The 12002-nt window shown below is 52.8% G+C and overlaps 1 pseudogene; it reads left to right on the forward strand.

Moving 5' to 3' along the window:
- The first annotated feature begins 10224 nt into the window (after window positions 1-10224).
- LOC125526113 lies at window positions 10225-10363 on the forward strand (annotated as a pseudogene).
- Window positions 10364-12002: the final 1639 nt, after the last annotated feature.

Raw genomic sequence — 12002 nt, forward strand, 5'->3', positions numbered from 1 at the left:
GGAGGAGGGGGCGGGGGGAGAGCCTCTAGAGGACGAGGTGCTGGGGGGAGAGCCACTACAGGGGGTCGCGGCCAGAAAGAGCGCACCCTCACCGACTTAGGGGTGTTGTCTTCGAGGCCCTCCTCTAGTGAGGTACCCTCCTCTAGTGAGGTACACTCTAAGGAGGAGGAGGAGGAGGAGGTGGTGGTGGAGGTGGAGGTGGAGGAGGAGGCAGGCGAGGAGGAGGAGGAGGAGGAGGAGGTTGGGGAGGAGGTTGGGGAGGGGGAGGCAGGCAAGGAGGAGGGTGGTGGCAGGGATGATGGTGGTGACGGGAAGGGGGTTGACAAGAAGGGGTGGCTGCGTGGCAACGCAAAGCTACCAAAGCAGGTTCCTGCTGCTGAGGAGCAGAAGTGGCTCATTGAGCCCACGGGAAAAGAGTAAGTGGTTCATTATTTTGCTTGTCACATGCTTATTCCGGTTGTTATTTATTTTGCTTGTCACATGCTAATAGTTCATTCTTTTGCAGCAACTGGATATATTCTAAAGGGGTCCGTATTCCCAACGGCCTCATCACCGTCTTGCTGAAGTTATATTGGCCGGGGTTGTACTGTCCTGATCCAGTTAGGCAGCCGGACCGTCGGGTTTTGGCCACGAGCTGGGACCACTGGGAAGCGGCCCGCCACGCGGACCATGAGACCCATGCCAAGGCCGTGATCACTACTTTCTGGGTGAGTTCTCTTCAGAAGCACAAGTCCATTCTAGTTTCATGAATGATTTAACTCATGGCTTCTTCCATTCTTGTTTCATGCATGATTGTAGACATTCTATCGAGTTCTTCCGGAGCACAGGGCTAGAGCGGACCAGATCGTGCTGCGCCAATGTAAGAAGAAGGCCCGCCAGATGCAGTACGAGGTGCGCTATGTGGCCATCTCCACATACTACCACGACTATCTTGGTGTGAAGATGACCAAGGAAGAAGCGCGGAGGATGGGCATTACCTTGGAGAGGCCCGAGTTCTTGGCGGTAAGTATAAAAGATTTTTCATTATGCTTTCATTATGCTTTCATTACCTTGTGGTACATTATGCTTTATGCTTTATGCTTCCATAACACCAATTTGGACACACCTACATGTCATTATGCTTTTATTATGTAGGTGTGTCCAAATTGGTGTTATGGAAAAGACGAGTCCTGGGTGGCATTGGTGGATCTTTGGTGTGATGAGGCTGGAGCCTGGGCGGCTATGAGAACCAAAAATAAGGCTAACCGAGGGACGGAGGGAGTACATGCTCAGGGAAACCGAAACCACTATCTCCACAAGGCAGTTAATGTATGACTAACCCCATTAAACATTCTTCTTCTTCTATTTACCATCACTTTCTTATGTATGACTAACCTCTGTTTGGTGGTGCAGGAGGAGAAACTGAAGCGGCCGCTCTCAGACATGCAGGCATGGGAGATCGCCCATACGCGGAAGGACTCCAAGCCTGGCGAGCCCCAGTACTACGTCAAGAAGACCACGGGGAGGAAGCAGGCCTACTCCGAAGCGTATCTGAAGTTGCATCCTGACACACCTGACCCCATTGCGGCGCCTCTGGACGACAAGGCGGTGGTGAGCATGGGGCCCAAGGAGCACGGTCGGGAGGCGGTTCTCGATTCTATGGTCACTCCTAGTATCTCCTACACACAGCTTCATCGGATCGACCCGAGCCTGAGCCAGCGCACGAGCCAGCCAGTGACCAGTACACAGTCCCTCTTTCAGGAGCAACAATCTGTAAGTATTTTCCCTCTTATCTTCATTGCTCACTCCATTTTCCGCATTTAGTAGTTTTATGAGTTCCATCATGTCATACCGTAGGCCTACATGGAGTACACACGCCAGGAGACCATGGCGTGGCATCAGAGGCTTTATGAACACCAAGTGCAGAGGGATAGCCAGATGCAGCAGGCTTTTCAGGATATGGCGGCCGGCAGGTGTCCTCAGTTCCCTCCAGCACAATGCCCTCCAGCACAACCAGTGCTGATGAGCTTTGAGGAGTTTGTGGCACAGAACGCTGGCCCCTCGCCGGTTAGTTCATCCCCAATCTATTCACCCAAAGCATGTCATGCCTTTCAACACAGTCATATATCCCGTGCATATGTCTTTTCAACATCCAGGGAACATGTGGATCTACCGTTGGCGGTGGTCTTCGCAGCACTCCGGAGACACGGAGCCCGACAACTCTGATCCACGGAGGCGGAGGCGGAGATGGAGGCGGAGGCGGTCTTGGCGGTAGCGCTGCCGCTAGCAGTAACGACCTGGGCTTTGGCCGTCTTGGCGGTGACGACCTCCGCGGTGCTCGATGATCCTTGTGTGGTGATGATGCTTGAGATGACTTGTGTGTGGTGATGATCATTTAGATGACTTGTGTGCTTCTCTATATGCTTATGTTGGTTGTGATGATGTTCATTTAGAGACTTGTGTGTGATGATTCTTATGCATATATTGTTGTGATGGTGCCGGATGATATCCCGTTGTGTTTTATATGTCTATCCCATCATATATATATCTGCTGATATGTGCTGCTATTTGAATTAACTTGATCTGAAAACAAACAGAAAAAAGAAAAAAAAAAGCAAAAGCAAACTATGCCGACGGCTAGGCCGTCGGCATAGGGCTAGCGTGAGCTCCCAGTAGCTGACACGTGGGCGCCTATGCCGACGGCCTAGCCGTCGGCTTAGTTTAAAAACTATGCCGACGGCTAGGCCGTCAGCATAGGGGCCCACGTGTCAGCTACTGGGAGCTCTGTATGAAGGACTATGCCAACGGCCTGGCCATCGGCTTAGTTTCAAATTATGCCGACGGCCAGGCCGTCGGCATAGCCCTGGTCCTAGAGCAGCGGCTGGTCGCCACGTGGCACACCTATGCCGACGGTCGAGCCGTCGGCATAGTTTTTGACTAAGCCGACAGCCTAGCCGTCGGCATAGTGGTGCCACGTGGCGACCGTTCGTTGGGCAGACTTGACGGCAGCCGCCGTTAGGCGTGATAGTTGCCGACGGCCAGGGCCGTCGGCATAGATGTACGGCCCCCGTCGGTGTATCATATATGCCGACGGCTTTTCTATGCCGACGGCCTCCCTGGCTGTGCCGACGCACATGTTGCCGACGGCCCTATGCCGACGGGGACCGTCGGCATAGGCCTATCCCAACGGGACTCAGGCCTATGCCGACGGCCCTGGCCGTCGGCATAGGGGGCGATTCCGGTAGTGATTGTGCGCTAGGTTTAATTAATGTTTTCTTTGTTTTTGCGGGGTTGCTAGGTTTAATGTTTTCGTTTATGTCTGCCGTCATGGATTGAGTCGTGCCTAAGGGCATCTCCAGCCGCGCCATTAGGAAGGCTTCCCCAGGCGATTTTTTCGCGCCAGCGCCAAAAAAACGGCCCAGTCGCGCCCCAGGAGCCCGATTTTCGCCGGCCTGGGCCGAAAACAGCGCCGGCGGACCCAAACCGAACTGCTTGGGGGCGTCCGGGGGCGCCGGGGCGAACTGTTTTGGCGCGAAACAGCCGCGGGCCCGCCGCGTCAGCGACACGGCGCCTCGTCTTCCCCCAACGGCTTCGGTTCCCGAGGGGAATCAATGTCAAGGCTGTCGCCGGTCAGCCTTGCCATTGATTCCTCACGGGTGGCGCGTCACGGGACGGCGCGCCGACGCCTCCCCTCCCTCGCACGCGTACACACAGGTGCGGCGCGGCTATATAGCCGGTGGCCTGCACTCGCCTGTGCCCACACCAGCCCCGCCCCTCGCCGCCGCCCAGCTCCTCCCTCTCCCTACCTCTCCCGAGCGCCGCCGCCCAGCCCCTCCCTCTATCTCTCTACCTCTCCCGAGCCCGTCGCCATGGCGGAACGCTACCTCGGAGACGAGGCGGCGGCCAACGGCTTCGGCCGCCGTTCGCTCCGCGAACAGGAGTCCTGACTCCTGTTCCAGGCGAACATCCTGGCGCCGCCGGACATGCGCGCCGGGCCGACGGGGTGGAGGCTCAGCGCCGGGGGAGTGCCCATTCCCCCGTTGCCCGACGCCATGGCGAAGCCGAAGTACTTCGCCGAGGAAGTCGAGGTCGTGGGCGCCTCCCTCACCGACGCCCAACTCTCCCTCCCCCAGTACGCCGCCGACAACCACGCGGCTTGGGCGGCGTATTTCGAGCGCCGCCAGCAGCAACGCTTGGCGTCCATCAACGGCGCGCCGGTGGTTGACGGCCGACAGAACAGCGAGGGGCGCCACTTGTGGTGGGGCGTCCCCGGCCGCACACTCGAGGGCGTGCTGACGTACCTCGAGGGCGGCAACGACCCACTGTTGGCGTACCCGGCGAGGGCGGCCGCCCTGGCGCAGCACCGACGCGCCGGGCCATGGGCGCCAAGGAGGTTCGGGTCCTCCTCCTCTTCTTCCTCCTCCCGATCTTCATCGCACTCCTCCGGCACTCCGGCCCTGCTCGGCGTCAAGGCCGAGCCCGCGGCGGAGACGCCGCTCGGCCGGCGCACTCGCAGCGCCGGCATCGTCATCAACGAGGGCGGCCGGCGCGCCTACTCGTCGGCTCCTCCTCCGCGCTTCGACAAGCCAAAGACGGAGCCGGGGCTCGCGCCGGTGAAGACGGAGCCGGGGCTCGCGCCGGTGAAGAAGGAGCCGGCCGCGCCGGTGACTACGGAGCTCGACGACGACGACGACGACGCGGCCCTGAAATTTATCGTGTTTGGCCGAATTTTATCGTGTTTAAGCCGAACTTCGTCGAACTTCTTTTATTTTAAAACGTGTCTGGGGGCGGCCCTGGGGCCGGCGGCTGGAGACCAACTCGCCCCAGGCCCAATTTTTGCGCCGGCTCACCCCCAGGCGGCGATTTTAGGCGCCCCTAGGGGGCCAACGGCTGGAGATGCCCTAAGTTTATTTGACTTTTGTTGGATTAAAATCACGACAATTATTTTCAATTGGAGAGAGTAGTATTTTGTAATACCATAAATATTATAGAGAACAGATGCTACATAATTGGTAAACTTTTCTGTCATGTGGCCATCACGGAATGTGGTTGAGGGCTCCGTGATGGCGTAATCTATATAAGCCGAGTGTAGGACCGAAAGTGGTCGGTTACAAAATTACATCAACCTGTGTTCTGTAAGCCAAGATCCTTCTGGGGTATATGTCGAGCTTCATCTGTAAGTCGAGTGTCGTTTACCACTGCACTAGTCTTACTGTCCCCTAGGCTGAGGTCGCCCTTTCTGTTTTGCGTGATGCTGTACATACTCGGCTTATTGTCCCCGAGTGCCCAATATAGTACTACACTCGGCTTAAAACCCGCCACAGGGCAACATGTTATTTTCTTGTAGTCCGTAGTGCAGCCGTATGTGATTCCCAACATGTATCGATCGAGTGATGGATTAGGAGGTGCTTTGAGATGTATATGTTGAGGGTGAGGTTTCACATCTGAGGACGGGACACAGGATCCCGGAGACCCTGTCCCTCCCGTACAATTATTTCCCTTTCAGGAGAAGTTCGACTCGGATCCGATCCGACACAGAAGACTAGGGTTTTGTTGGAGGCTATTCTTATATACACACACGGACGGGGTCCTCACCAATCACCACCAGAACAAGCCTCCGCCGCAACGGAACACATCCCCGAATCCTGTTGGAGAGAAAGAGATCGAGATCGATGTCGGCCATAGATCAGGACGGTGACACTGTGCCGCCGCCGCCGCCGCCGGGGAAGGCCGCGGAGACTCGGATCGTGAAGATGGACGGGCGGCACAAGTACGTCCAGTGGTTGCTGGCGGTGTGGGATAAACAGCCTGGCCGTCCGTTGCCGGACCTCCCCGATGACTACCTGGGTGACATGCACGACGACAGCGAGCCCACCAGGCCCTCCCCGGATCACGCCCTACACCGCAACCTGGTCCTCGGCTCCTCCTGTGGGTGGCTCGCCACCGCCGACGACCGCGGCAAGATCGACCTCGTTAACCCGGCCACGGGCGAGCATCATGCGCTCCCGCACATCGCCACAACGGGCGTCCTCGTTCCCTCAACCGGCGACCGCTTCTTCTGTGTCCAGCTCGACCGCTTCTTGACTGCCCGTTACGGCCACGGGCCGCCGTTCAAGGACAGCCCCTGGGGGCCGCACGGGTTGGCGACGTTCACGCTCAGAGCCAAAGAGATGCGCGCCTACTTCTACCAGAAGGTGGTCCTCTCAACGTCCCCGTGTCCCGGCAGCTACGCCGCCATGCTGATCCTGCATCGAGATTTCGGCGCCCCCGCCTTCGTCACGGCGGAGGAACCTGCCTCGAGGCTGGCGCCGTCGCGTGACGGCGTCGAGGACGCCATCCACCACGACGGCAAGTTCTACTCCATATCCTACTCGGGCGACGTCGAGTCATGGGAACGTGACGCCGAGTCCGGTGCGTTCACGAGCACCACTGCCGCGCCAAGGCTGGTCATCCAAGACAAAGCACAAGCCAGCTCATCGTCATGCCGCAAGTATCTGGCAGCGGCGCCTGGAGGGCAGCTGATGGTGGTGCTCAAGTACCCAGAGAGGTGTGCGTGCTATGTCCTCGAGGATGACGGGCAGTGGAAGGAGACTAGGGACATCTCCGACATCCCGCAGTTTGTTGGGGTAAACAATGTCCACAACGACAAAGCGCTCGCCCAGTACAGGTGCCACGGTTACGCCCATGTCGAGGTCCATGTCGGCTACGACGACGAACAGCCCTACCTCAAGGAAGAGGCCATATTGATCTCGACTGAGAGCAAGGCCACCATGCCCGATGACCTCCGTGTCCCCAACCCCGTCCTGGCAGTCGTGCGTGAGCCCACCATGCCCGCCCCGTATCCCGGACACTTGGTCCTGGGCTCCTCATGCGGGTGGCTCGCCAGTGCCGACGACCGTGCCCAGATCTACCTCATTAACCCGGCCACAGGCGAGCAGCACGCACTCCCGCATATCGCTACCATTGGAGTCCTCCTGCCCTGCGCAGGTGACTGCTTCTGCTTCAAGGTTGACCGCCTCTTGACTGCTCGGTTTGGCTGTGGGCCGCCGTTTAAAGACCACTGTTGGGGCCCGGACGGGATGGGGACGCTCACACTCAGTGCCCACCAGATGCGCACTGGGTTCTACCGGAAGGTGGACGCTCACACTCGGTGCCCCGGCCTTCGCCACTGCGGAGGACCCTACCTGGAGGTTGGCACCATCGCGTGAGGGCATCGAGGATGCCATCCACCATCATGGGCACTTCTACTCCATCTCTTACTCGGGTGTCGTGGAGTTGTGGGAACATGACGCGGAGTCTGGTGCGTTCATGAGCACGGCCGTCGCGCCAAGGCTGGACATTGAAGGCAGCCTGTCATCCTGTCGCAAGTATCTCAGGGCGCCACCAAGAGGGCGGCTGATGGTGGTGCACAAGTACAGAGAGGCCTTCAAGGTGCATGTCCTCGGCGCCGACCAGCAGTGGAAGGAGATTAGGGACATCAGTGAGATAGACTAGGGCTAAATCTGCGGAATGAGGAGAAGATGTTGGATGAGCAAGATCTTATATGTTTGGTATCTGATCTCTTAGGTAGTGTCTGTCATAGATTCTGAGTCGTGGCTAAATCTATTATTTTGTAATCAGAGATATACTTGGACGGGATATGCTAGTATTGTTATGACCTTTCCGTCTCTTGAGCGTGCAAATTGCAAATTTCATATGTTTCGGGTGAGAGCTGTTTGCCCCGACATACACAAAATTGCTCTTCCCTTCAGTAGTATTCCTAAGTTCACACTCTGCTTTTCTCGGAGTGGAGGGATGATTTCATTACACGGATGTACTACCTTGTCAAATCAAAAAACAAGTCTAGCTTGACAATCAAGAATCCTGCCTGACCATGATCAATGACGAGATTCCTTTTGGCTCTGAACCCCAACTCTACTTTATGTATACACGCACTACTGGAACTTCATTCTTTGTCGAGTGCCCGGAAAAGACTGCCGACTTCAGCTCTCGGCAAAGGACTCTTGGCATAAGGCACAACACTCGGCAGTGACCTTTTTTCTAGTAGTGACTGTATGATGGGGGAATTACGTGTTGTATTCCTCATGTGCAAACGCACGTATATATGATGTACAGGAGTAGGCCACGTCCTCAACTATACAAGGCAACTAGGAGGTGGATCCAATACACATGTATGTACAACACATATACCCTACATCCCCCCCCCCCCCCCCCCCCCCCCCCGACGAGAACGAAGGTTTGGCTCTCAGCCTCCATAGAGGCCTTTTTTGAAAAACATATCAAAATTAAAACTTTTTGGTTTAAAAAAAATCTGAAAACAATTGTGCAAGTAAACAAGAATGTAATGTGTATGTGTGCAAAATTTCAGGATGATAAACACTGAAATGGGAAGATGAATAGTATCATGTGTTAAAAAGCCTCAGATTTGTCTTTTTTGCATGGTCTTCATTTCAACGTATTTTGCCCTGAAAATTTACACACATGTGTGTTATTCCTTCATGTATATTTGTGTTTTTTTCAGAATTTTTTGAAATGTAAAAAAATATGAAATTTAATGAAATACAAAATTTTCAAAACCAAGCTCTATGGAGCAAAGACATTATTCAACATATAAATATGTATACACTGATTTGGAATAATAACCTGCAATTGTATACACATATGTTTGGTGGAAGCCACTACTATCTGTGCTAGCTATTTGCCGGAAAGTTGTTTGATATTTGAGGTATACGATTGGATGGTTGGTTCTCCTAGCAGTGTCAGGACATTGATTAGAACATGTCTGCAAACGGATGGATGTCTGATTTGAGGGTCAGCGAGATGCCCTGAGCCAAATTATAATGGCGGGGATGCATGAACACACAGTAAGCGAGCAGCAGGCTTTTGAGCTGTTGGCGAGAGATCTCCCCGAAAAGGCCGTTTAACTGAAATCCTATACGCATGCATGGAGCTTCTAGGTTTGCATAACATTTTTTTATGTCTTTCACCCTCTTGATTCTAGTGGTTGATGCCCGACTTAAATATTGGTTTCTACAGTTATGAGTTGCTGTTAGATGCACGCACGCACACGGCCGAGGAACTTGTCAGACTTGTCACTAGATAGTACATTAGCGAAAAACGTCTTGTATTAAGTTATAGAGAAAGTAGCTACTACGATGAGCAAGTATGAGAAACGAACTGAATAATAATACTTCCTTCATCCCAAATTAGTTGTCTTACATTTGTCTGGATACATACGGTGTTGTATATCATTGACTATTTTATTAAACTTTTAAAAAAAGCAAGGCCATGAATACTCGCTTTGTATGGGATATGGACCGTCACGATGAATCTCTTCTGTTTATAAATAGATAAGATTCATAAGGCCAGTCCACAATCTTCAGAAAGAATATGTTGGTGACCGAAGCTTGCTGCTATGGGATGAGTTAGCTACTTAAGCTAATCAAGCCGTTCCTCGTGCTGCGAGATGAGACTATACCCTGAACCAGGCACGCTCGGCACGTAGGCTCTGTCGAGTCGGACCTGTTAGAATACATATGTGCACAGGACTAGGACTTGGATTCCATGATGTATACGGGCCTGGACGGGACCGTCTCGATCTGTAAACGATCTCTACATCTCTGTAATATAAATATACGTCAAGGTGAACCCAATAGGGCACCACGCATCAATCTATCGATTTCTGATTTTTACATGGTATCAGAGCCTTCTCTTCTAAATCGCATCTAGATGTCTATCGTTCCCTTCGGCAGTTCCTCAGATGCTTCTTCCTCGATCAGCCAGCCCATAGCGATGTTTGGCGACACTGCCCGCGAGAAGCTCGGCCGCGACAACATCCTTCTGTGGAAGGCAACGGTTCTACCCCCGATTCGAGGGGCGCAGCTTGATGGATACCTCGACGGCACAATTGAAGCTCCAGCCAAGACCATTGACGTCCAGAAGGCCGACAAATCAGGCACGGAGACAGTGCCAAACCCCGAGTACGCTCGCTGGGTAGCCCAAGACCAGCAAGTTCTGGGATCGCTGCTGACCTCTCTCTCCCGTGAAGTACTCACTCAAGTCGTCTCTATGAGGACTTCCGCGCAGGTCTGGACAGCTCTTGAGGAGATGTACTCCTCTGTCTCCCGGTCACGGATTATCCAACTCCGGACCCAGTTCGCTGGCACTCGAAAGAACGAGATGACTGCCACAACATACTTCACAAAGATGCGAGGCATTGCCGATGAACTCACAACAGCAGGGAAGAAGATCGAAGACGACGATATCATCTCTCAAATTCTTGCTGGATTAGATGCAGAATACAATCCTTCTGTCTCCTCCATTGCCGCAAGAACTGGCGCCTATTCCCTGAGTGAAATTTATGCTCAGTTCCTTGCCTTTGAAGCACGCATGGAGTCCCAAAATTCTGGGTCACAACAGTACAACTCTTCCGTGAACCTAGCTGCACGAGGGGATCGCAGCAAGGGAAATCGTGGCAGCAAAGGCAATGGTGGCGGGAACCGTGGTGGCTACGACAACAACAACCGCGGTGGCTACAACAACAACTACGGCAACAGCAGCCATAACTATGGCAACAATAGCTACCCCGACAATAATCGTGGCGGAGGACGATCAGGAGGTGGAGCGAATTTTTCCCGTGGTGAAAAGCCTACTTGTCAGATCTGTGGCAAGGTTGGGCATCCAGCTCATAAGTGTTGGCATCGGTTTGACCGAGAGTATGTCACCGAAGAGAGATATGCTGGAGCAGCCACTACTTCGTATGGAGTTGACTCAAATTGGTACTTTGATACCGGAGCAACCGATCATATTACAGGGGAGCTCGACAGGCTGACAACACGCGAATGCTACAATGGTCCTGAACAAGTTCATGCAGCTAATGGTGCAGGTATGGCTATTAGTCACATCGGTCATGCAGTCATTAATTCTTTTGATCATACTCGAAAATTTCATCTTAATGATGTACTTCATGTTCCCCAAGCCACAAAAAGCCTAGTTTCGGCAAGTTGTTTTGCTTCTGATAATAATACCATTGTGGAAATTCACCCTCATTCTTTTCTTGTAAAGGACCCAGCAACGAAGGCAATCCTTCTAAGAGGCCGATGTGAGCAGGGTCTTTATCCAGTCAAGTCGTCTCCTTTCTCCAATAGTCAAGTCTTTGGTGCTTCAAGACCGTCGTTGACAAGGTGGCATGATCGCCTTGGTCATCCAGCCTCTCCAATAGTCAAACAAATCCTTAGGAATTTTAATTTGCCATGTTCCAATGAGTCCAGTAGTGAGTCAGTGTGTGATTCATGCCAACAGGCTAAAAGTCACCAACTTCCGTATCCTAGGTCTTCGAGTATCTCTAGTGCTCCTTTAGAGCTAATTTTCTCCGATGTTTGGGGTCAAGCACCCGAGTCTGTTGGTCGAAATAAATACTATGTAAGCTTTATTGATGATTATAGTAAATTTACTTGGATATATCTCTTACGAAATAAATTTGATGTATTCCAATGCTTTCATGATTTTCAACAATTAGTTGAGCGCCTTTTTAACACCAAAATCATAGCTATGCAAACTGATTGGGGTGGTGAGTATCACAAACTCAACTACTTTTTCCAACGTATTGGCATCACTCATCATGTTTCGTGTCCACATGCGCACCAACAAAACGGTTCCGCCGAGAGAAAGCATCGTCATATTGTTGAAGTTGAGCTTGCATTGCTTGCTCATGCCTCCATACCTCTTAATGGGATGAAGCGTTTCTTTCCGCTGTCTATCTTATTAATCGTGTTCCTAGTCGTGTCATCAATATGCTTTCCCCGCTTGAACGACTCTTTAATGAAAAACCTGACTATTCATCTCTTCGTGTTTTTGGTTGCGCATGTTGGCCTAATCTTCGACCATATAACACTCGCAAATTAGCTTTTCGCTCTGTTCGGTGCGCTTTCCTAGGCTACAGTAACAAACACAAGGGGTACAAGTGTCTTGATATTTCCTCCGGCCGTGTATATATCTCTCGTGATGTTATTTTTGATGAATCT

This window comes from Triticum urartu, chromosome 7 (assembly GCF_003073215.2).
Source record: "Triticum urartu cultivar G1812 chromosome 7, Tu2.1, whole genome shotgun sequence".
NCBI lineage: Eukaryota > Viridiplantae > Streptophyta > Magnoliopsida > Poales > Poaceae > Triticum > Triticum urartu.